Genomic DNA, 24,670 nt, shown 5'->3' with positions numbered 1-24,670 from the left:
TTTATTTTACTGTTGAAAGCTCAAGAGGTTTAGAAAGGCTTAGTTACAAGACTGCCTAGGAAGACCTTCCCTGCTGACATTGGCGTCTCCTCTTACTAAAAGTACAAGGCTACACAAGCAAATCCAATACTTACCTATAACTCTTAAAAACATCATCTGAATGTTGTGTATTCTTGGTGGTGTTCTCCCAGATTTACGAAGAGTTCACCTTAAACACTTCAACTGTAGAATCTGCACATGCTTCTACTGTTTACAGGAGTAATTCAGTATAAATGAGCTGTAAGTCAGGCCTTCTGATTATCTGTCATGCATAAAATATCTGATAGATTATTCCTCCCAGGTGTAAGGCCAGATCCTGAGACCTTGATTCATACAACTGGGATCAGCAATGCTAGTTAATTATTACCCGTTGAAGCAAGAGCTGCAGTTGCGGGTGCAGTCTGCATGTGGGATTCAGGCACTACTAAATGCCTCTTCCATAATAATGATTCCCTCATCTCTCCTTGAATCAATGGGAGATGAGGGGTTTTCACTCACTGAATTGGGTTCTTGTTTCTACGGAGCTGCTTAAGCCAGACCCTCGTGAACAATGTAGATTTATACTGATAGCTGGTAGGGGCGAATGGGATAGTTTTCAAACAGCAGTTAGAAGCTTTTACAAGAAGGGGGCTGGCAGTGAAGAAAAGCAAAGCCACTTAACATCCTGCTAGGAGAAGTATTGGAGTTTCAGACTGATGAGAGCTCTTGGTCTTCTATTCCTGTTTCCTTCCATCATGTGTAGCACTGACTTTGATTATAATTATTTGCATGTCTGCCTAAGCTCATGGCCTCTTCTAGCATAATGACCGAGTTGTTTCATTCTGGTTAAAAGCTGTGGGTGGAAAGGAGCTAAAATGAGATGCTCTCTGTTATTTTGTATGGAAGTATAATGCCAGAGATTAACAATGATTTAGCAAGGATTTCTGCTCTTGTGTAATGGCTCTGCATATGTACTGAGCTTCCTAACATAGGCCACATAGAAAAAGAAATATTACAATCTGGGAAAGAAGCAATTAATTTTTGTAAGCCTTAAGACCTCAAGAATTCCAGTGGATACCATATTTTTGGCTTTTTATTTAGTAAGGCATGACTGATAAGCTAACTGTCTATTGACCGATCACTCCTGCTGATACTGTCTTTTACGTTATGACAGTAGATACTATAGCGCATATGGAATAATCCTCCATTATGTACATTTAGCTGATAAATTTCTATCGTCAACCCCTATTATATGTCAGATACCAACTTAGTTGTTGGTGATCTGGACTGATCTTGTTTATTTGGTATTGGATACTGCTTTCACTGAATGATCTTGGGGAGAAACATGGATCGTGTCTGAGCTTTTATTTGGAGGTAAGGCCTGTTTTCCTCATGGATCTACTCACCTCAGGAGGTAGGAAGGTAGGGTTAGGTGCAGGAGTGGTGTGTATGCAGCCTGGGCAACACACTTAGTGTGCTGCAAAACTGTATTCTGTTGCTGTTGTGGAAGGACAACGGACTTCTTTCTCCTACTTCCCACCATCCAGCTAGACAGCTTTACTCCTGCAGCAGTTTTCACTTGTTTCTGGTAATAAATTCCTATTTTCTATGCTCTATATTATTTCCTGTACACCACTGTATTATGATCTCATTTATTGTGACTTGTGTATTCTCTACCTAAATAATTTCTTCCAAAGGGTGTCTAAATAATATTAGTAGAATATGTACATACAGATAATTTATCAGTCTTTCTCATGTAAAATCTCATACAAAGGAATCCTACACTCAAAATAGATGCTATTCTATAGAAATTCACAGTGATAATTGAGGACCACAGGGGACTTAAGTTGCATGGGGGATGGGGTGAAATAAGTAAAGCAGCTACCTGCACTCTCCTGAAAATTACTCTTGTCTTGATCCTTGTGTTGCCTGAAGGTAGGTTGTGGGGGGGGGGGCGGGGGCACAAATCCCTGGAGTTGTTGACAATCCTACATCTTGCCATGTGAAGCAAGTACAACTAGTACACAGAGGAGTATGCATGTTGTTATGGAATTGAACCGGGTAGGATTGGAAAGTTCATGGGAAAGGCTGTTAAATGCCTGTTACTATGGGGAATGCTGACTTTGCCTCTCTTTTAGCCCACAGTTACTGTCAGCTGTCTGGCTTTCAGCACACGAGGTGGATTTGACCCCACACGTGCTGTTTGTACTGCAGACCTTGACAGTATTTTTTCTTAAATAGGATAAAAAGCTACCGAGAAACATCACTAACTTGAAAGGGGAAGAAGTAAAAAGCATGTGCCATTGTCCTGTTAGTATTTCTCCAAACAGGATTTGAAGTAAATGCCTAAAAGGTCCTTCAAAAAAACCAGTGGAACAGTGGGACATCTGTCAGCATGCAGTTTCTATCTCACTAACCAAACTCAAAGACACTTCTCAACTGATGTAGGTAACAAACTCAATCAGTCTAGAGATAAAATGCAGAATCTTTACATCTCCTGTAGCCTCGAGGTTGCTGGCCCAGGTCGGTCGTGGCTGACAGGCACAGAGTACTAGCTGCTCTACACTGAGTGAGTTTTCTTTTGTTTCATAGAATGTGAATACAAATTCTTAGTGTGAACCACACCTATTGGGATATTTGTCAGCTGGCACAGAACTGAACAAATATGACAAGTTGGATAGATAGTAGTATATAGCCGAGCTGATGTGGAGAAACTTGTTCTGTTATCTGTAATCGTTGGTTGGGCTCTTAATCATGACCTGTATGATCTGTACATCTCTCAGGATATTAGTCTGGCACACGTAATGAATGTTTAGTTCTGCTATTATATACAGAATCTTATATACAATGCAATTAAATGCAATATCATAAGCTGACAGGATATAGTTATGTCGAACCAGGGGTGTCCACTGTTTTACAAGTTTTACAAGTTTGTAAACCAGTGCATTCCTGCTTTGTTGAGGTTACACCAAGAGAATCCAACCACCCAGAGACTGTAAGGGTAAGAGATCATAAAGATATTAACCTCGCGTGACACAAGACATACTCTCACGTTAGAGCAGGTTGCTGTATGCTAGGATCCTTCATGTTAAAGAGGAAGATTGACTAGCTTGTTGGGGCTGCGAAAACATCCAGCCCCTGTGGATTTCCCATAAAGGCAAAGTTGACAGGCAGGAGCCTCTAACTGTTTTTTACACCATTGTCCTTTGAGGGTGAGATTAGTAGGAAACCTCATGAGATCCACCTTGAAGAGTTTCTTGATTCTAGTACCCTCTTGAATATTTTCTGTGGGAGGGCAGAGTGAGACTTTTATTCTCTCAGAGTGCAGACCTTTTGTGCCAAAAGAACTTTCAATAAAAATTAAAATGGGAATAAAAAGAAAAGAGAGATCCACTTACAGGAAAGTATTGTGTTTATACTGAGAAAATGCATTCTATCATTTTTATTGTTTTAAAATGTAAAGAACACAAATGACTATTAAAGATTCTGAAACAATGAACAAGTTTAACTAAGCACTTGAGAGTGCTGTGCAACTAGCAGGGAATCTGTTTCACTACCAAATAAAACACAGCCTGGAAATTGCACTTTATGCTGTGTATGTGTGTATATATACACGTATATATGTGTATATACATGTATGTGTGCATGCATACATAATACATTTGTATGAACAGTTCATGCACTTTGTGTTGTTAATTTATGTGGAAGGATACTTTTATATTTGAACTAATTGTCACTTTATTTGAACTGAATCCATAAAAAGTTTCTTAAACCAAAATCAGATGAAATCTGCACATTAAAAAAAGTGTTCTTTGGATTTTAAAAGGTTATAGACTGCTGACTGCAGGGATTGCAGCTGACATTCAATAACATTTGAAGCTTGGAAGCTAGGTTTTTAATTTATTTTTTCTATTTATCCTTTAGAAGCTGCTTGCTGTTCAGCTGCTAATGCATTTCCAACAGAAATTTTGTAAATTATATTGGGCAACATTCTCAGTGAGAATAGATTGTGTAAGTAACAGTAATGGCTTCCTCCTGCTGCTTCTGGCAATATGGATATTTCCCCCCCTCCCCCTCTTATTTAAATTTCTTGGGCCAAAGAACTCCTCAAGGTTCAAAATATTAGTTACTCAGCCACTAAATTTCATGGATAATAATCTAGGAAGCAGAACCAATGAGAAGGATTTTTAAACCAATCAGCCTGTTGCATATCACGGATTTTCATTTCTAACAAGAAAGGTCTTGTGTAAACCAACTTTTTCATATAGGATTTTTTGGCACTATGTTCTTTATCCTAAATCTTTATTAGAATTCCTTTTTTCCTTCACTAAAATCTGGAAAACATAAGATTCTTTACTTCTTGGGTAAAAGAAATGACCTGCTGTGGTGAACATTATCATTCCTGATTTTAAGGTTTCAGTGAGTGCTCCCTCCTTCTTGGCTTTTTTGACTATACCTTGTGCCAGCCCTGAGCTGAGGGCAGGAATCCTTATGTAAGAAACACCGCTTTCTCAGTGGTTTCACCAAGAACAGATTGGTATAACAGAGTATGGTTTGGGCCTGGACACAAAAGAAAGTTTTTTGCAGGACGCAACTTGGTCTGTACTTAACTAGAGAAAAGGCTTGGGACTTAAGCTAAGAATAACCAAAATGATTTAACCAGCAACATGGAAATAAAAAGGGAAAAAGCAAGTTTTACCTAAATGAGAACAATAGGGAGCGCTCAGAATTTGCTTTGTTTTTATCAGTGCTAACTCTATTACTCAGGCATGAAAATTAATTCTTTCACCTCTTAGTTCATTCAATGCAAAGTTCAGATATTTGCTACCATGGACCTGTTTCCTGTTTGTAGGCTCTGCTTAAGTGTGGCTTTGTAAAACGTATGCATTTAGAAAGCTTTGACTTCAGTTTCCTTCTTATTCTAGAAACCGGTAAAAATGTAACATTAGATACTATGTTGAAAGATAATTTTTGATCGATTGCATGTTGACTTTTACAAATTTCAAGGTGATCTGAAGTCTGTTTTAATTAATGCTAATTAATGCTCTGAGATACTGGTTAATGTTCGCTGAGGTTAAAATAAATGAGGAGGATCCAGCAATTGCTAGACTTGCTGTTGTTATATTATCTGGCATTTTCAGCAAGAACAGCCCAAATCCTTACGTCATTTTGCTTCTGTTCTTTAGTGGATGTTATAGGATGTTGTATCATGAGATCTTCTTTCTTTCCTAAGTTAGAAAACTTTATAAAAAAATTTGTTAGACTGATAGCTTTAGATAACTGAAGTGATATTCAACAAAAGTATACATGTCAATCAGTCCCAAATCGGGCTTTTGGGAAGGGAATCCCTGTGCTAGAAGTGGAGAAGTTGATTTAGACACAGGGAACAGCTTTCCCTCGGTTCCATAGCAAGTGCTCTGCTGGGATATGTGGGAACAGAGCTAGGAACTGGAACAAAAGTGATTCTTTGCCAAGTGGTTAGTTTTTACAACTTCCCCTCACAAAACAGAGCCAGAATAATTTTTATTTCTGTACACCAGTCTTATCTATGCCTGCTTTTTAATATAATGTTAAAGCTTTACTTCATATTTCTACGTGTATTTAATCTCAGTGAATATTACAGGGATTTACACACAATCATCAAGAGAAACAGAACCCATCTAAACTTCTTTGACTGATTTGATGGGGAATCAAATCACATAACTAGAGTCCAAAGCTTTAGTACCAGCATAGTTTATATATATACACAAATAGAGTCTCCATTTTGCTTTTATGCTTCTTCACCTATGCTGCTCTGACTGCTGTGTGCGTGTGTTTATAAAGTAAAACTGAGGTGTTTCAAAATGAGGTTGCAATATGTTTGCAAAAATAAACAAGTGAGTGTAAAATATTTTTAAGCAAAAGTCATGTGAAAGCCATAAAGAAGGTGTGGGCATATTGTTAATTTAAGAAAGTACTTTCACAGTTTCTTGGAGAAAATGATGCATTACTTATGCATGACAATTTAAAAAACAATTGTCAAATTTTGGTGTATATAAAATTGTTACTTTTGTCATACTATATGAACAAATATTTTACCACAGCTATTTCTTGAAGGAAAAAAAAAATCTTCTATGTAAATGTCCCGAAGCAGAGTTCTGTTCATTGTAACAATATCAGTGTATGAAAGCTCTAAAGGATGAGGACTATGGACAACTGAGTTTTAAAATCTATTTGCTGCTGTTAATTTATGGTAGCTTGAAATGCCAGATGTTTGTTCAGCGCAGAGGAACAAACAGCCCCTGCTCTGAATATAGACTGAATTTTGTATCTCTCTCAGGAGATATATATTCATCCATTTTTAAAAATCGGTAATTGTCAAGACAAAGCCATAGTAATTTGCAAAAACATTTTTATATTAAAATTAAAAGTGTGACAATATAAAATGAATCCTGCCAGGTGCTGACTAGTGTGGCGCTCAACCCTTAGTGCAGTATATCTGGCATGGGGTTGACTTCTGGGTGTGTGAGCAGTCCCTGTGACCAAGGGGTGACTTCAACATGAAAGGAGTTTCTTTTGAAACCCTGATAGCTCAGGTGAGGGACTGGGTGCTCCACATAGTTAGCAAGTTCGAAGGTATTGTGTGGAACACAAGGTATTTTTCTCCCCACATATGAGAATAGTCACACAGCGTTCGTGTTGATGCCATTTTTGCTGACACTGGAGAGCTGTGAGGATGTTTTCAGTTAGGTTCATGGAGAAAATGCCACCTTATCTAAGTTGCTTTAAACTATTGTGGACTTCCTGAGTTATGACTTTTAGGGGAAGGTATGGATTAAGACCAAGTTTGTGCACTCAATTCAGAGAGCTATTTGGCCCGCTGTTTATTTGGCATGAGCATCGTGCAGCTTATGGGAAGATGGAGAGGTGGTTATATCTTGTATGCTAATTAATTGCTTATTAATCTTAGTTAAAGCTGATAAGCGGTGGCATTCACTTGAATGAAAAAGAATCCATGGGTTCCAAGGACTATTTTCTTTATTTGATGCAATCTAGAGAATCCAGTCCTCAGAAGAAAAGATGAAAACTTTGTCCACATTGTTCCGTGCATGAGCATGTGGGTGTAGTTTTTTTTAAAGGGATATATTAAAATCTGTGCTTCTGGCTATGCATAGCTTAGATGTATGTCATATTATTTGATTAGCAGTTTTTATGAGAGTATAACACTTAACTGCACAGTGTTTTGGAAGTCATCTGCTAATGAGGTTTGTTTCTTGTGCTTGAACCTCATGAGCTCATAGGCTCTGATAATGGGGGTAGACAGGCTCTGTTCAAATGTGTATGAAATCAGAATTACTAGGCTGTGTGAATGGTACCACAGAGGTAAACATCTTTAAAAAGGAAGGTAAGGAGTGAGAGGGAAGGGGGGAGTCATGTTACTGAAGAAATGGGTGTGGTGAAGATGCTGATGTGAATGAAAAAATATTTGAAACGGGAAACCACTAGTCTTCGTTCTGTAAGAAGAGTTTTTTATTGGAAAAGATGACAAAATAGTATAAAATTCCAGTGTTGATAAAAGGTCATTTGCCTTATAAAGAATGAACCTGTAGGCAGTTTTGAGATTTATCTTAACTAGCTACATTTAGAAGTGTTTGCTACTGCTACTTGCTCTTTAGCAGGATTTTTCAAAGTACCTATTTTCATGTAGAAAAACCACATAAACATTGTTTCAGTCAACTCAAAGTGAGAAATAGAAAGGTTTTATTTTTTTAAGGTCCCAGTACAGATTCCTTTTAAACTTTTGTGATTCTCTGTCTCAGAATTAGGAATAAATTATGGCTAGCAGCGGACACACACACACCCCCCTTTTTTTTTTTTTTTTTTAAGAAGATTGTGGATAGCAACCACAGCTTAAGATGCCTTCTCCCTTTCTTTCCTCCATTCCAAATGTTTGTATTGGCACCTCTGAAGCAGTGATGCATCTCAGAAGCTATTTTTGTTTTTTGTTATTCAATTTTGAGGGCATCCTGCTTGGAGATATTACTTTTGGGTAATTGTGTGACTTAGATTTGACTATGTCCTGAAAAAAAAACCTGAAGCATCCCATGCATTCTTGCTGAAAACTTGTTGTACCTCTAGCTACTACTCATATTTTTAGCCTTTGTGGACTTTCAAGAGCTTTTTTTACACTCCATTAGGCAATTATGGAAAAGGATTGATTTTTTTCTTGAAGCTATGCGGTTTTTTTGTCTTATGGCAACATTGAAGCTCAAGGAAGTAGGCTATTCTTTATAGTCATAAGGCAGGGAGGATTAAGTAACGGCATTCTTATTAAATGTTTGATAAATGAAATGCAGTAATGAATTTTCTTTTGTTCTTACCTATGGGACACAATTGTAATGTATTAACTTGTCATATAGATTTATACACCTTAATAATTTTAAGCAAAACTTCAACAATGAATATATTACCTAGATGAAATGAAATACTAGTTCTTTACACCTTTCTTTGCCCATGTTTAGAACGACTTCTAAAAAAAATTCTGGTCATAGATTATCTCTACAAAGATACTTGCAAAAAGAGAATCAGTGTGCAGTATTCCTGTGCTTTATCTATATGCATAAATGGTGTGAGCTAAGATGAATGGATCTATGCAACAGAACAGAATGGTTGACACTGATGTTATACTTGTAACAGGGGCTTATTTCATTCTATCTCTATGTGATTACTTGGAATGAATACCCATTAGTGGTTGAAGCTCATTGGGTGCATTCCTGGAGCATGTCTTTTGATTTTATCCCATTTTTGATCTCTGAGCCTGTTCTGTGATTGCTCCAAAAGTGGTAAATGGGTATGATTCACCTCAGAAGCACACTTTTGATCCAAGCTACAGCTTTTTATGTAGGAGGTTATACAAGATGATTAATACGATCTTCTTGATCTTGATACTTTAATTTTATTTAGAGTTTGTATGACTGTAATGTAGAGAGCTTCATCAGTTTTTGGAAAGAGGCTACGTAAAGTAAAAGCCATTGCACTGCGTATTAGACTGACAGGGAGGGAAGTGAAGATAGTAAGGAGGAATAAAAGCAATCCCAGCCTCTGCTCACAGCTCCATGTGTGGGCAGAGAGATGATCTCAAATTCTTGCCACCTCCCAGAACTGTCCTGAGGTATTACAAGGTTTTGTTTTCTCTCAGCTTTTTTTCTGCTTGGTTTTGATCTGTGAAAGTCCTTTGTATCTGTTCCCCTCTTTCCTGTTCCCCTCTTTCCTGTTCCCCTCTTTCCTGTTCCCCTTTCTCCCCCAGATCTTCATAGAAAGCATCCTGTACCAAACTGTCCTTGAATGCTTATTGGCAGAAGGTGGAGGAAAGGAGAAATAAAGCAGAGGTTGGGGTGTTTGCCTCTGGTCATGCTCTCGTGTTCTAGGCAGGTTATTTAACTACAAGTAGGAAGCAGTTGGCCCCTTAGGAGAGTTGTGTTCTTACTGTCAGTCTTTCAAGAGGTGTAACTGTGTTTTGAACAAAATGGAAGGGCTGTAAGAAAACAGATTAAGGGAGTGTTGTGTAATATAGATGCAATTTAAAAGGGCTAAATATCCCCTACATTTCAGTGCTCAAAGCCCTTTCAGCACTGTTCAAAGAGTGCATGATTTACCCATCCTTTCTACCTTCAGAGATTACTGTGAAGTATGCCACTGTCTGGCATGTCATCTCTTTGGTTGTTCCTTTTTTAATACATTGGGACATCTTCCTGGTGTTAGACGGTAAAAAGATGCTAGTTATTGAATAATCATACATTGGAATTGTGCCTGTTATGAATTCTCTAGGGAGTGTCAAAATACAGAGCAACTTTTTAGTTTGCTGCATTTTTTCCAAACACTTCCAGTTCTTTACAACTTCCAATGTCCAACTGTCCAGTGACAAAAGAGAGTCTCCTATATAAACTGCTCCATCAGTTCCGCAGTTGGCCTGCACTGGTTTTGTGCAGCCTCTGTGTAAATGTTCCTCATGCTATGAATACTGACATGCTTTCTTGAATGTTGTCAGTTGAAAAAAAACCCAAAACAGGTGAAAAAGTTTTCTCATAGTGACAGTTGGGGAAGTCCCATCTGGAATAATGTAAGGGTAGTTATTGTTGTCATCTTTTTTAACACAATGATAACTTTGCATAATATGTAATTTCTAATTTTTTACTTCAAGCCTTCATAATTTTAAAATTTTCTTGTCTAATTATCTATAGAATTGATTATTCTTTAAGATTACAGTGCATGAAGCTGTTAATTGCTGAGATCTTTGGTAGTGAAGTTTGCAAATTTACAAACAATGACAGCTTCATTTTCTTACAGTACAGTTCTAATAGTCAGACATCTTGAAGTGCTTTACAGAGCATATAATTACATGCTAGCACCAAAGTGAGTTTATACAGGCTAACTGGCAGCCACTCTGCTCTCAGCCATATCCCGCATACTGCAAGGAATGCTAGTTAGAGATCTGAAAGTTAGAAGAGAGACAAATGCTGAAATGTATTTCTTGGGTAAGAGTGCTAAACAATAACTTGTATTTAAGCATAGAGCAGAGCTTTTGATTCCTGAATTTAAAACAAAATTATGTATTTATCTGAATATTTGCAGAATGGTGGCCAGGTTTCTCAGCTGTCTCAGAGGGTTTCTTCCAGATTGCTGTATACGAATGGTGGGGGGTACATTTACTGCCTGCTGGATATTTGAAGGTCTTCACAATACAAGCAAACAACTCGGTGTGCTTAAAGATGGCGATAGGTACCCAAAGAAATGTCACGTGGAAACATAAGACCTTACAAAGAAAGTAAGGTACTCATCATTACTCTGACTTCAGCTATACCAGCTCCTTGCTTCTATATTGGAAAAGCATCCTTTAGTCTGGGGACAACATATGCTCTTGGAAGGTGTTTTCCCACCAGTATTATCATGCTGCACCCACGGACAACGGAGGACAAGCCAACAAAAGGTGTCTTCTCTCTGAATAGCTGCATCCACAAAGGAGATTTTATGGCCTAGGAGTGTCAGCAGGGGGCTGTTGGCTTACGATGGAGCAATATTGTCATTGCATATTAAGAATGCATTGAAATGGAGAGGTTATTATTAAAAATTCCTAAATATCTGATTTATCACTGAAAAAACCTCTTATGTAAATTTAGACTATGATTTCATCTGTTTCTATTGCCGGGGGGGGTGTGGTGTGGGGGGGGTGTGTGGAGGGAAGGAAGAAACAGCCAAAAGAACTCCTGAATGTATTTTCCAAATGCAGCGTGGGCATTTTCAAGACACAGGGATCTTGGGAAGGGGTGTGCAGGGTGAGAGGCAAGAGTACCTCTTTTTCTGAGGATGTTAGGTTCCCTTCTCTAGTTTAATCTTGCAGCACACTTGTTTTCTATCCAAGGAGAACTCTGAACCAGTATTACTTGTATACATATTAACTGTAATTTTGTTAAAACAAGAGTTGATGTATTTCTTAATGATGACTAAGCGTTCCAAAATTATTTAAGCCATATAGGAGTCCTATTTTTTGTAAAATCCATTGGGGCTTAGGCTCTTAATGAGCCTGAATGCTGACTAGACATCCAGAAACATTTTCAAAAACCAGGACAGTAGTGTGGTAGTTATTCCATAACGTAATCTCTACCTTAGCTATTCTTCTCTTTCATTCTTCTGGTGAAGAAGGTTTCTTCATTTAATTGTGTGATCTGGGTGTTGTTTATACTATGTATGTATGTGAAATAGATACTGAGATATATTCCAGGCAACGTGGAATCTTTTCTTTATAAGGATGTACCTTCTGGTCTGTATCGTGTTCTGGTCTAGCACTGCAGCTGGTGGTAAAAGCACTTGCTAGGGAAGTAAAAGCCACACTTTCAAAATGCCTCAGGTTGAGGAGTACATGAGGTCCTGTCGTGGTTTGGGCTGGGCTGGCCACTAAATGAATGACAGATGCTCTGTTTAACCTCTCTCCAGGGAGAGAGAATGAGAGAGAGAGACTTATGTGTTGAAAAGAAACTAAATTTCTGTAATGAAATATTAATAATAAAAGATAGATAATAATAAGAAAATAATGAAATATATACAAATATATACAAAACCCGTATTGAGCTCCCAAGATGATGGTCACATCGCTTTCAGGCACTGGGAAAGTCCCAGAGTGCACTGGTTTGATGGGAACTGGATTCCAGAACTGGATTCTGGAATGTGCAGATGGGATCAAAGGCAGAAAAACAGACAGAGTCCTCCTTAGATGCCGGCCATTGAAGGAGGAGGGTTTTGACCCCTTTCATTCCTCAGAACTATAGAGAGACATCTTACTGTAGAGGCAACATGGAATCTGAGACAACCCAATCTTTAACATTTGATACCAACTCACTTAGGTGCCCTTCCATTTAGTTTGTTTGCTGTTGTAAAACCCATTCTCAGGCATTGTATTTTCTGAAACTGCTGATACCTCTTAGCATCCCTACGTCCATTAATTAGAGCTGCAGCAAGTGAATGTTCAGTGAGATCTGTCACTGAGTGGTGCAGAAGAATGTTTTAAGATTTCATGAAACCTGTTGGTTATCAGCACAGATATATAAGTATCCTACATGGGAACACATTTTCCAATTGTTCCTTTAGCTGAACAGGCTGATGTAATGAAGAAGGTTTTGGTGGTGGGAGTTTTCTTTTATAATTACATTTACTCTTTCAATTACCATATTCATTTCTCATTAATGTAGGATTTCAAGGTCTTGTATTTTTGAAAGGGAAAAGGTTAGAATTATGGGCTAGCAGCTGGTTTTGATAGGGTGTAGTGAGTGAGTTAATGCTTACCAAACATTTGAAATTGCTTTTCAATTTCTGAAATCACTTTGCAGCTCTTCAGCTATTTTTTGGCTGGCTGCTCTTTATCATATTAATATAATACTGTGCAGGAAAATATTGCATTTAAGTGTTATGATGAAATCAAGCTGTTATGCTGCATGTGTGTGGTACAGAGTACATTTTTAGTGTTTTTTAGCCTGTAATTATGTGCGTTTCGGTGCCTTTCAGAAGCTATTTGTCAAGGGAAGAGGTTATGGTTATTTTTGATCCAGTGAAATGCATTTTACAGCCTTACTAAGCCTCATTTAACTGAAGTAAACCTCATTTTAGCTTTGATTGAAGGTAATATTTAGTAAAAACTTGTTGTGAAATTTTTTTACAAATTATTTTATCCAGTTGACTGCTGGACTGAGGATCCATGAATCCTTAAGTTTCCATCACACCATATGTGCAGTCTTCTGCCAGGACCACAGGTACAATTCCAGATGTTTTAACAACAGGAAAAGCCAATCAGATGTAGAATTATTTGTAGCTGGTATTCCTGAGAGCGCTACCAATGGTGTGCTGCAAAGAGTTCTTGAAGCTTTCAACTGTTAATATAACTCAAAGAAAAGGAAAGAAATTGTGTTCTATGTAATCCCCAAACCAAACCTTAAGAGAAAGGAACTGTTTTAAATTACACTTTTGTAGATATAATTTCTATAACTAATTAATCATGATGGAAAGAAAGAGAAGGAAATCTGTTATAAATTCTGGTAAAAGATTTAACTTTATTTAGTCATCTCAATCAGATGATATAAATCAGGTAAAAAAGCATACATATCTTTATGTGGCTGGAATCATTATCTGTTCCATCCAGTATCTACTGGTATTTTTTTTTCCCCATTAATTTAGTTTCTCTTTTTATAAACAAAACATACTAGCTCAAAAAATTCACAAATGAGCAAAACTAATATAAAATTTCAACCATTTACTTCTGCTTACCCTTTTGGGCTCTTCGCATGGTGATTTTCCATTGAAATTTTCTTCCAGAATAACCTTGTCTGGTGCTGAGCTAGATCAGGATCTTGCATGTTTTGCATCTCATCGGTGTTTGTATCTTCAAAAACTAAATATTTCAGGTCTGATAATAAAACCTGGCTCTTTTTCAGTACCTTTACGTTATTATTACTGTGGATGGTTGTGGAATTGTTCCTTGCAATCTTCAACCTGTTCGATGTAACAAAATTGATTATTTTACTTTTGAATCCAGCAGGTCTTTTATTTTGTGAAAGCCTAGCAAAAGCTCATTGATTTACACCAGAGTTGGTTTGCTGTTTTCTTCAGTCAATACTGTCACATAATGAAAATCTTGACTTAACCAGGCAGTTTCAGCAATGTTCCTGCTTAGTGTCTGCTGCTACTGAAGACAACCCTGCAGCTTTGACTTAAATAAGAATATCTTTTTCTTCATAACTTAGAATTTGATCACTGTGTGTCACCTTGGATGCATCAGAGAACCAACAGGAATATTAATAAATCGTTTCAGTCCTGGATAATTTTGCCTTTGAAATTCTATGACAGACAGAAGTGACTATTGCTGATTTCATTTTTATTGTATTTTTAAATGCTCCCTCAAGGGATAGAAATTAACTAATAAGGTAAAAAATATCAATATATCATACCAGATATTTTGAGAGATGTGCAGATGACCTAAATCTAAGCCATGGTGTATCTAGTGTTAATGTTTTATTGGCTTGGTGCCTTTGACAGCCTAGTATCAAATAATAGGAAGCACTTGACACAAAGTAGGTGGAATTTTGTTTTTCTCTGTCTGAGCTTCCCAGTTTCACTGAATTTTATTTTTTTTTTTTGTTTTGAACTCCAAGGTTTCTGTGAAAAGTTCCCTGCAAACATTGTAGACTGAACATTGAAGAAGGAACAATTAACTGCTTTGAGCAATGCAGAGGAGAATTAGTACAGCATCATTGCTGTGCTCATTAAGTCTAGCCATTCCAGAGGTGCAGAGAAAATCCAACTGCTTTATCACCTTCTCACATAAAAGTGCAGTCAGTCCCCAGCTAGGAATTGAGCAAGCATGTTTAACTAATTTGAAAAAGAGGCAGACACCATGGTCTTCCTTTCTTTTGGGAAAGCAGCATTAGGGAATGACTTGGTAGTCCACTCTAAAATTTATACCTAGATCACCAAGTACAGCAATGAGAAAATTTCATTTGTAGTATAAATGAATTTGACCTCAAGCTGCACAAAAATGGGTTCTAATATTTTCAGTTTTGGATTAAAAGAATATTTATTTTTCTCTTAGCTGAATTTTTCTCTTTCGGGATACCTCAATTTCTGATACAAGTCATACAGTTGGATTTATGTGTGCTCATCAATTTTTTTGGTTTTAATAGATTATGCACAAATACAAATTAATAAATTAATATGTTGTGAGCATTGTTCTATTTTGTCAGTTACTATCTTGCCTTGTAGAGTAATCTTGCCTTAGATGTAATGGTTGTACTAGGGACTTGGATCCAGCTTTTCTCACATGATTCAATAATAAATATTACCGTGTTTAAAGCATGTAAAGTCCTGTCCTTTCTAATAGGTGATAGCATTCATCCATTTCACTTGAAGTCTGACCATTTTGACAACATGGGCAAAGGAGTACAGTTTCAGGTGTTCAGAGGACTGCACACACTCGTTTAAGAGTAACACAAAAAAACCCTTGAGAAATATGTGTAGCAATGATTAATCTACCACCCATGCAACATCATTACTGCAAACATTGCCTTTTTTCAAACTTGTAGCAGTTTCAAAGGGTCTGTTATCAGAACAGCTGTGGCTGAGGTTCAGCAAGCCAATATGTGGGATTATGTAGCATTGAGGGATGCAAAGTCTGCAGAATGTTATATTCATTTTACATGAAGTAGAACAAAAACAGCTAAAAAATGGTTCTTTCAATTTCCTCTGCTTTATTTTATATTAGTTTCCCTTAAAATGAAGTGGGATGATCACCAATTTCTGGTCCAATTTTCTCTGTGTAATAGTAGATGTGCAGAGACCTTTGGTCCTATTGAAATTCTAAGAAACTGATGTTTTACTCATTCTTTGTTGTTCTGTTTTTGTGTATGTAAGGTAGAGGTGTAAACATGCACAGATATAGGTAGCTTAAAGACGCAAAATTATGAGGAGAAAGTTTTGAAAGCCATAAGTTACCAAAGATCAGATTAAATAGTTCTTGCATAAGAACAATGGAAAGATCAGAAATGAAGTACTAACACTAGGACACTGGTTATTACTGGCTCGAACTAATAATCAGTACTTGAAACAGCGCTATGAACAAGTCTGAGGGTTCAAAGGTAGGGTATCATCCTGTTTATTTTTCTGCAGAGAACCTATTGCAGATGCATCTATCTTGAAGTGAGATGTTATTTCCAAAATATTAGATGGTGATTTTATTCTCGTGATGATAATTTTATTTTCGTCAAAGGTAAGACATAATGATAAAGAACAGAGAACCCATAATGTTAGCTTAGCTTGTGGGTGGTGAGAGGACTCTTTGCTGGAAGAATATGAAAACTGAATGTGGATTAGAGTATCAAGGGTCTAAATTTTCAAACAAAATCATCCTGCATGATAAGCTCTTCCTCATATTAACTTCTACCTTTATCATGTGCATGTGTTCGTGTTCCTTAGGAGTTTCTAAGTCTACCTTTATTCCATTTCCTGAAAGTGTAGATATTAAATTTGAGAAACAATCCTAGCTAAAATTTCCATCAGTAGAGGATGAACAAGAAAGTAAACATAAACTGATTGTGATACACGGTGCCCTTGCCCATGTGGTGACAATGTTTAGATAAAGGCAATTCATAAAAGATTAAAGAACTGAATTTTCAAGTACTTCTAACATTTTTGGATAGATGAATGAGTAATTGAGTGTCATCATATGGTTAAGCCTTTCAAACCATACAGTAATTGAGATATTCTAATGTTGACTGAATCCTCAAAAATATGGAAACCAAATGTGAACCTCACTGCTATGATCTAATTACATCCTCTTTCTCAGATGGTTTCCTTAATAACTTAAAGGTTATTGATGCATTCCTCATATGCTGCAATACTTATATATGTAGGTCGAGTGTCTCAGTGCTTTTTTTTTGGTGGTGGCTTCACTTTATCTGGTTCCTTTTAAAGCTTTCTCTCCCTTTGGAGAACTTGTTAAAGCAGGAAAGGGGATAAATACAGTGTGTTTATATTATTCATGCATCACGAGGGCCATAAAACAGGCTGCAAAGGTTTTGAATGTCCTGCATGGCGCAGCAGGCACCCTAGCTGAATAGCGTAGAACATCACCTCCTCTCAGACATGATAGAAAAGAATAGGTAATGTACATTAGTAGCCTTTAAAAATCTGTAAACAAATTGCATATTTGCTTCAAAAATGTGAAAGCAGTTATTGATTAAATGGCATTAGAGTGCCCTTGGCTTTAAAAGACATTCAAAATAGGAGGCAATGCTCAAGATCAATAATAGATTTTATATTTGTAACCTAAAAAAGTAGCAGCACCATGTAATTTAAAAGCCAATTGTTCCTTGTGATTCTTGCTCACATATTAAGATTTTCTTTTGTATCCTTTACACATCTCTTGAATCATCTGTGACCAGCTTCCTTTCTGCCAAAAGATGACAGAAATCTAAGGGGGGTTTGGAATATAGCATCATTTGTCCTGTTATGCACAGTTTTGGGCCAAATTTCTCCTCCTAGTCTACAAGCAAAAGATGACTGAAACAATAAATACTTTGGCACAAATCAATGCAGAATGTTATATTCTCCTACAGTGTTGGTGTAGGGTTGTGTAAAGTAAGCCTGATACATTTCTCTCTTTCTAAATCATTTGCACACAAAGGGTGCCCACAACTTCTTTGGGTGACCTATAGCAGAGGAAGACCTGTTGGTTGCAGCTACGGTATCTCACTGCTAGGTTTTATGTTACCCAAAGTAAAGTATGTTTTTTTTCCCCCACAGTTGAAGGTGCATGTATTTGTTGGATTTCTGACTTGGTCCAGTGAAACTATCCATTTTTGTGTTTGCTTTGTTTACAAGTGTACAGAGTACAAAGGCTTTTCCTTTAATTTTATCTCAGGGTAAACCAGCTAATCTGTTTTGACATGCTATCTAAATGACACTCAAACTAGTATACGGACTAACTCATCCATAAGTCATTTCTTTTATACACATGTACTGGTGTGTCCAAGAAAGAGTTATATTGGCTGCAAGAGTCTGAATAATAATGGTCATTAATATGGCGAATTGAGGGTCACCACATTCATCCCACATATCAAATCCCCTTTCAATGAGATCAGTTCCATCAGCTGTCAGATTCCATTAAATATATCCCCCAGACCTACTGACCAGCTGACAGTAGAGAAACTCAAAACCATACACCCACTATTAGCATTATAAAATGTGAAATCAGCTGGAAGGAATGATAGCAGAACAGAAAACAAAATAGATGAAAATCTATAATGCCTCTGTGTCTTCCTAAACAGAAACCCCTCAGAGTTAAAATGCCCCCATAAAATATGGAGGTAAAAACAAAGGTTGTCACACTGTTTTCTTCATAACATATAATGATTCTTTTACCTTTTGTTAATGCAAGATTTGCATAAATGTTTCATGAGGTTAATACAATGCATAAACTGAGCAGTTTATTAAGCAACATCTGTGCTGTTTTCTCAGATAATGCAGTGTTGTTTCCAAGTCACTGAAATATAACCTATCATAAGGTTTTGGTTGTTAAAATACTTGTTTTGCAAAGGCTGTGATCACATCTGACATTTTTAGCAGATGCCACAGTAATACAAAAGAATTCCTTTATACCACAATATATGTTAGGAAAGCACCCAGCAAGAAGTGGATAGTATTCCACTGAGCTGGTACAGTTCAGTACAATGCATAAGACATGAGAACATCTTGTTGTGTGTCATCTTTCAGATAAAAATACCCTATTTCAAAACTTGCACAACTGCCCGTGATGCTTTTTTCAAGTGAGATCTTGTCATTGTTGACAGTTTTTGACTTTGCCATAAAGTCACTTTAGAGTATTTTTAAAAAATAAGAGTGGGAAAAACTTTGCACTGCCACAATTTTATCTTGATATTGGTGCCATATGGGACCCTTTAAGTAAAAAAAAAAAGAAAAGGGGGGGGGGGGGGGAAAGAAAAAAGTTACGAGACCAATAATTTTTAATGAAACTTGGCTTAGCTCTTGAAGCAGGTCATGCAGATAAAAAGTAGGCACATGAATTCTGTAGCCATATTCTTTCTTTTTTCCTGGCAAGGATTAAAGAAATGTAGTTTCAATTAAATCAGAGTGTAATGGAGATATGTTTTATATTATTGATTCTGCAAGCAATAATTTGGGCATTTTCTTTTTTTGCCATGTGTTTGACTTACTCTTCACCAAGAAGTATGGAAATTCTGGTCCTTAAAATTTGCATTTCTGTTTGCCTTCCCTCACAAAGCCCTTACTCTTTTTGGTTATTAATTTGGAATAATTTCATGTTTTCATTGCAAGACATCCTCAAAATCAGAGTATGCAGGCCCTCATGATGCATGGATGTTTTGTCTTTGACTTAAAGATTTTAGGATTACACTTGAGGTAGGAAAATAATATATTTTTTGGAAATTTTTAATGAAATGTTTGTAGCAATTACTTTGCCCTTTATAAAATTGTACACTGGAGTTTGACGCTTCTCTGTCCATGTCCGTGTGGTAGTAGAAGAACCTTTAACAAGTAGTCTCTGTGAGAGTAATTGTGTTGATTGAGCATCCCAGCTAAATTCCAGGTTAGGTGATAATAGTCCAGAACTTGAATGGCTTCTTGGGTTTCCATTTGAGTAGATATGATTATTTTCTGACCTATCTTGGATAGTTTTAGTTTGCTTTTGAGCAGTTGCCAGATCCTGCAACGTGAAAGGGAGAAAGTTTCTCTGCTGTCAAAGTGCAGTTGCCTCAGCAGGGAAGCATACCAAGGTGCATAAAATCTTAGCAAGTCAGAACAAAATTATGCAACTTTCTATGGCAAAGTTCCTACTGAAGACTTTGGCTCAATTACAGAAAGTAAAATGCTATATCCAAATGAAACAAGGGAAATTAAGGTAGGCATAATGACACAATTATCCCATTAGAATTTGGCTAGAATACTATTGTTAACACATAGTTAGTTTCAGTGTGAACTTTGGATGCACAAAGAATACAAGATCAGACCCTATATAATGAAGGGATCATTTACACACATTATCCCCACAATGAAACGCTGTCACCCCTTGGCTGAAAACACAGCTGCTTTTTAAAAGCTCCTCTACTGTAATAAGTGTGTAACTAGAGCTGGTTGAAAAACATGAAAATGATTTGTGAAACATTTTGAACTTTCGGAGTTGTTTCCATTTTGCAGGTTCACAATAAGAGTATTTATTTATCCTCCAGATTTAGACTGTTTTGTTCATTATAGTAAATTACTTTTAATTTGAAAAGATCTTTTCATAGGAGGGGTTTTCAAAAACGTGTTTCAATAAACTATAAAAATATCATGATTTAAAAATTATTTTGAACTTTGAAGGATGTTTTTATTAAAAACAAGATGTGTTGCTAGCATATGATTTCACATTTTAGGAAAAAAAATTGAAGGATAAAGTAACTTGCTCAAAACTTTAGATAAAAGTGTTGATTTAATTCTGTGTTTGATCTTCAGAAGTCATTAGGGATTTCTTGTATCTGAGGACCAAACAGCCATTAGTGTTGATGTAGCACATAGAAGTCAAATACACCAGCCAGATCCCTGATCCCTGATGGTTTAAACGTAAAGATCCCTTCTACTCTGGATACAGGACTCAGAAAGCGGATTCACAGGAGAACACAAGAAAATAATGTGACCCAGTATTGGTCAGCCAGACAAAAAATTTTTTCTCTCTCACGTGCATAGATCATTACTTTTCTCATTCCTTTAGAAAGCAGCGCATCTTACTTTTGTTTTCCAATTAAAATATAAGCAATGTATTTAGGAGAGTCTAATAAAACCAAAATGTACATGAAAATTAGACATTTCACATTTAGAAAGGAGGTGATTTTCCAACCTCCCTGAGAACAATTTTTCTTTTTTTTTTTTTTTTTTTTTGTCTTTCTAATTCTTACTATCTCTGTCAATAAATGCCGTGCCTCAGTTGTGATGGTATTGCCTGTTCAGGTGATCTTTGTCACTGATCTGTTCAGATGTTGACGTGGTTCTACCACTTGGAGCACCAGTTACAGTTCCTGGTACATTTTGTTTGCCAGGAGCCCATCCCTCCTGACTCGAGGGATGTGTCAGGAGGTAACATTTTGGTTGGCATCAAATATGTGGATATCATTCCTGGCTTTGCTTGGAAACTGTGTTCCATTATAGTGACTCTGTTAGGCCACTGGGACAATACTGTTGATAACTGGCCTCCTGACTTCTCTTCTAGTTTCTTGGCATATAGCTTTTTAATTTAGGCCAGGTGGTTAAGTTACAGTAGACCTAATGAACAGGTCTACAAATCCATCACAGCAGAAGAAAGGTGGTCCTGCTCCATCCCTCTGCTGGTACTTCTGGCACATGTTCTTGCTGGTTATTTGAAATTTGATTTATCAACCCAGCAAAAGCAATTCCCCACCCAAAGGAGCTTATAGGATTCTGAGGCCTCACAAGTTGTACTGACTCACAGAAAATTCAGATGAGTGACGATAAGGGAAGGTGTATGGAGGAAGAGGACCTACTCTCAGAAGAAGCTGGCAAATTAGTTCAGTTCAATCTGAAGCTGTTTCTTAAACTCTTTGGGATTATTTGGTTTAGGTTTGGTGATAGGCTGTAGAAGTTTACTTGCTGGTTTTGCATTCTTCTTACTGTAATCAGACTTTTATTCTCAGGGTTTTTTTTTTCTTTGTATGAAGCGATACATCTTGGCAGAGTGAGCACTACTCTGACTCATCTAGCATTTGGTACACATCTGAATCACATCTATATCACATTGAAATATATTTTTTGCTTCTTAATAGGGTTTATTTTCTGTCAGTTGATCTATATAATCAGATAAATGTCAGCGCTGGAGGAAGTAAAGGGACAGCAATGTATGACCAGGAGAAGGGATAAGTTAGAAGTGACTGGGACTTTCGCAGTATCTGTTTAGATAAACTGCAAGCTCTTCTATGTGCGGGAACTTTGTTGTCATGCATTACTTCCAGGATCAAATCCTGAATCAGCAAGTTGTGAGATCAGAAGTAACTGAGTTGTAGGGTTTTCATGGTTTTTTATTTATTTATTTATTTTATTTGAAATTTGAAGACAATGAAAGAAATGGTGAAGTTTTTTTACACATCTCAGAAAAATACCATGGTGTGGGGGTTTTGTGTTTGTTTTTTTCAGCTGCAAATATCTAATGAAAGAAATGGGACTTTGTATTAGACTGTATGAATGGGATATTAAGAAGTTCTGAGCACTGGCCTAGTCCTGCCCTGATTGAAGTGAGTATGAGCTTTGACTTTGATATCACTTGGGAGTATGCTTAACATCTTAGCAGCCCTAATTTATAACATTCTCTGGCAAAGACTGGAGCCCGAAAACAATTCGAATTAATGGTTAGATGGCCCTACATTATATAGGGTCCTGTTTATAAAATAAACTGAAGGCTTTTTACAAAAGCTGAAACCTTTTGAGAGTATTCCTCATTAACAGTGCCTAATTGCAGCTCTTTGATCTTTAATTCCCCTGGCCCTCTCACCTCCTCTTCTCACTCCAGTAATGGATGCTCTGGCCCTCACTTTTGAAGAGAGGATGAGCCTGTTTCAAATACTCAGAACTGACTGTTGAACAGCCATCTGTTGCAAACACGTACACACAGCACTCTATTGAAGTCATTGCATTTTTAGATTGATTTCAGTGGGCTTCAGGCCATGCTTTCTGTAACAGACTCTGAGGCAGCCCTTGGTGCGTATGTGTACCAGCAGTAACTAACACACTAATGGACACATGCAATCATATGTGTAAAAGTGTTCCTGGGCTTTTGCTTCATTAATTAATCAACACCATTGACAAAAGAAATAGTTTACATTTTTATTTTAAATGTGTTTCTAAAGTAGAAAACATTTGCATTCTAGCTGTTCCATAAGAACAGAAGCAAAACAACAAATACTATGGCATTTATGTGTGACAGATAAAAAAGTTATTCTTGGTTCATCTCTGTAAGCGGTAGAGAACCACCTACAAAGACACAGCCAAGAATTTCCATAAATAAATCGCATGATATCAGGTGACTCCATAAAAACACTGCTAGCCTCAAACAACCATGGTTTACAGTTTTGTGCGTTGTATTACCTTTCTTTCTCTCTATGGAAAAAGGGACTAGAAAACTGATGGTGGTGTTAAGCATCTTCTTCTTAAGCTTGGGCCAAAGTCTAGTCAAAATTAACAGGAAGCTTTTCAGTTGATTCAGTAGGCTTTGGTCAGACTTTGTACCTCAGTTAAACCTCAGCTGGAACACTATCTTACTGAAACATGACCATTGCCTGAAAGAATCCTCATAAACATATTTCTCTTGTGTAGTTTCTTTTACTTGCATGTCCATGTCCATTTCTGCTCATTCCAGTTTTAAATCTGTTCAATGTTCCAGGGAAAACCTCCTAATCCAGTTTGAGGAAACAATTCAATTTTCATCAAGGGTCACATATGAAGATTAGAAGAAATAATGTGACCTGCCTACTTATAATTTATGAACAGTTCAGCTAAACTACATTTCTGGATTTTAAAGGAAATTCTGCAATATAATAATTGTATCTATTCATGCTATTTGTAATTTCCAAGTGGTAAATCATCATCTGTAAGAAATGCTCTCAATCAAGGGAGAAAAAGACATATAATTATGTCATTTATAATGAATTCTAAAGGAAACAAAGACTTTAAGAGGAAAAACTCTGGAGAAAACCAAGGAAGAAAATCCACCCAATAATACCAGTTGCTTCTAAGAAGATGCATAGCTGATGAAAAATTTGCATTTATTATATGAAACCCAACATCAAATAATTCAGCAAGGGAACTGTCAAAACTCTGGAGTCTAGGCAAGCAAGACCTGACTTTTATTAGATGAATTACATACTCTTCTTCTTTTGTAAGCATCAATAATATCAACTTTTTGACAAATAGCTATCTCCTGGGTGCAAGTTCTGAGGATTGCTGCTAATCTTCACCTTTTGAAGCATCCAGAGGATTAAAGGCATATGTCAATAACAGTGGCCTATGACCTTTGTGTGGAAGGTACCACTGTCTCTTTGTAATAGCTAAGTCTGTGATGTGAAATGATATGTATAAATACTTAGAAACCATTGAAGAACCCTTGCTGTGCAGGAATCTGTAGACTCAGGAAAGATGCTTTCATACTGTAAGGCTCTTGAACAGCACAGTCTGGCAGAATTAGGCTTAATCCATTTACATTTAATGACAACTTTAACAAATAGCACTGATTGAAATAACATATATCTATAAAATAAAGTAAATAGAAAGCAAAAGACAAAATAAAATATCCTTAGTTTTCTACTGACATTTCTGTCTATTGTCTAGATTTACTGCAGATGGAATTAATTTTAGTGCAAACAGCTTCTGTGCAAGCACTAATTGGTCTTTATTCTCATCTGGTAGATATTTATTAGGTCTGATTCTTCTCTTATGCTAGTATAAATCAATAACTCAGTTGAAGACAATGTGGTTACATCATCGTGAACCTGGTAAGGCAATAGCTTACTGGATGGGCGAGTACATAGTAACAGCAGTAATAGAAATGGAGGAGTGG

At 36.8% G+C, this 24,670-nt stretch overlaps 1 protein-coding gene across 8 annotated transcripts in view; it reads left to right on the top strand.

Moving 5' to 3' along the window:
• SALL1 (spalt like transcription factor 1) overlaps positions 1 to 24,670 on the top strand; it is a 248,287-nt gene that overhangs the window by 53,373 nt on the left and 170,244 nt on the right. The window contains exon 5 of one of the 8 annotated variants that reach the window (XM_074583112.1): positions 22,255 to 22,273. The exons of the other annotated variants lie outside the window; for them this stretch is intronic. The gene's annotated coding sequence lies outside the window, so the exon portion shown is untranslated. Of the gene's footprint in view, positions 1 to 22,254; positions 22,274 to 24,670 lie in introns of those variants that run through there. 8 annotated transcript variants of the gene reach the window in all.

This window comes from Larus michahellis, chromosome 4 (genome assembly GCF_964199755.1).
Source record: "Larus michahellis chromosome 4, bLarMic1.1, whole genome shotgun sequence".
Taxonomy (NCBI): domain Eukaryota; kingdom Metazoa; phylum Chordata; class Aves; order Charadriiformes; family Laridae; genus Larus; species Larus michahellis.
The sequence above is the reverse complement of the archived record's forward strand: the minus strand, read 5'-3'. Positions and strand labels throughout refer to the sequence as shown.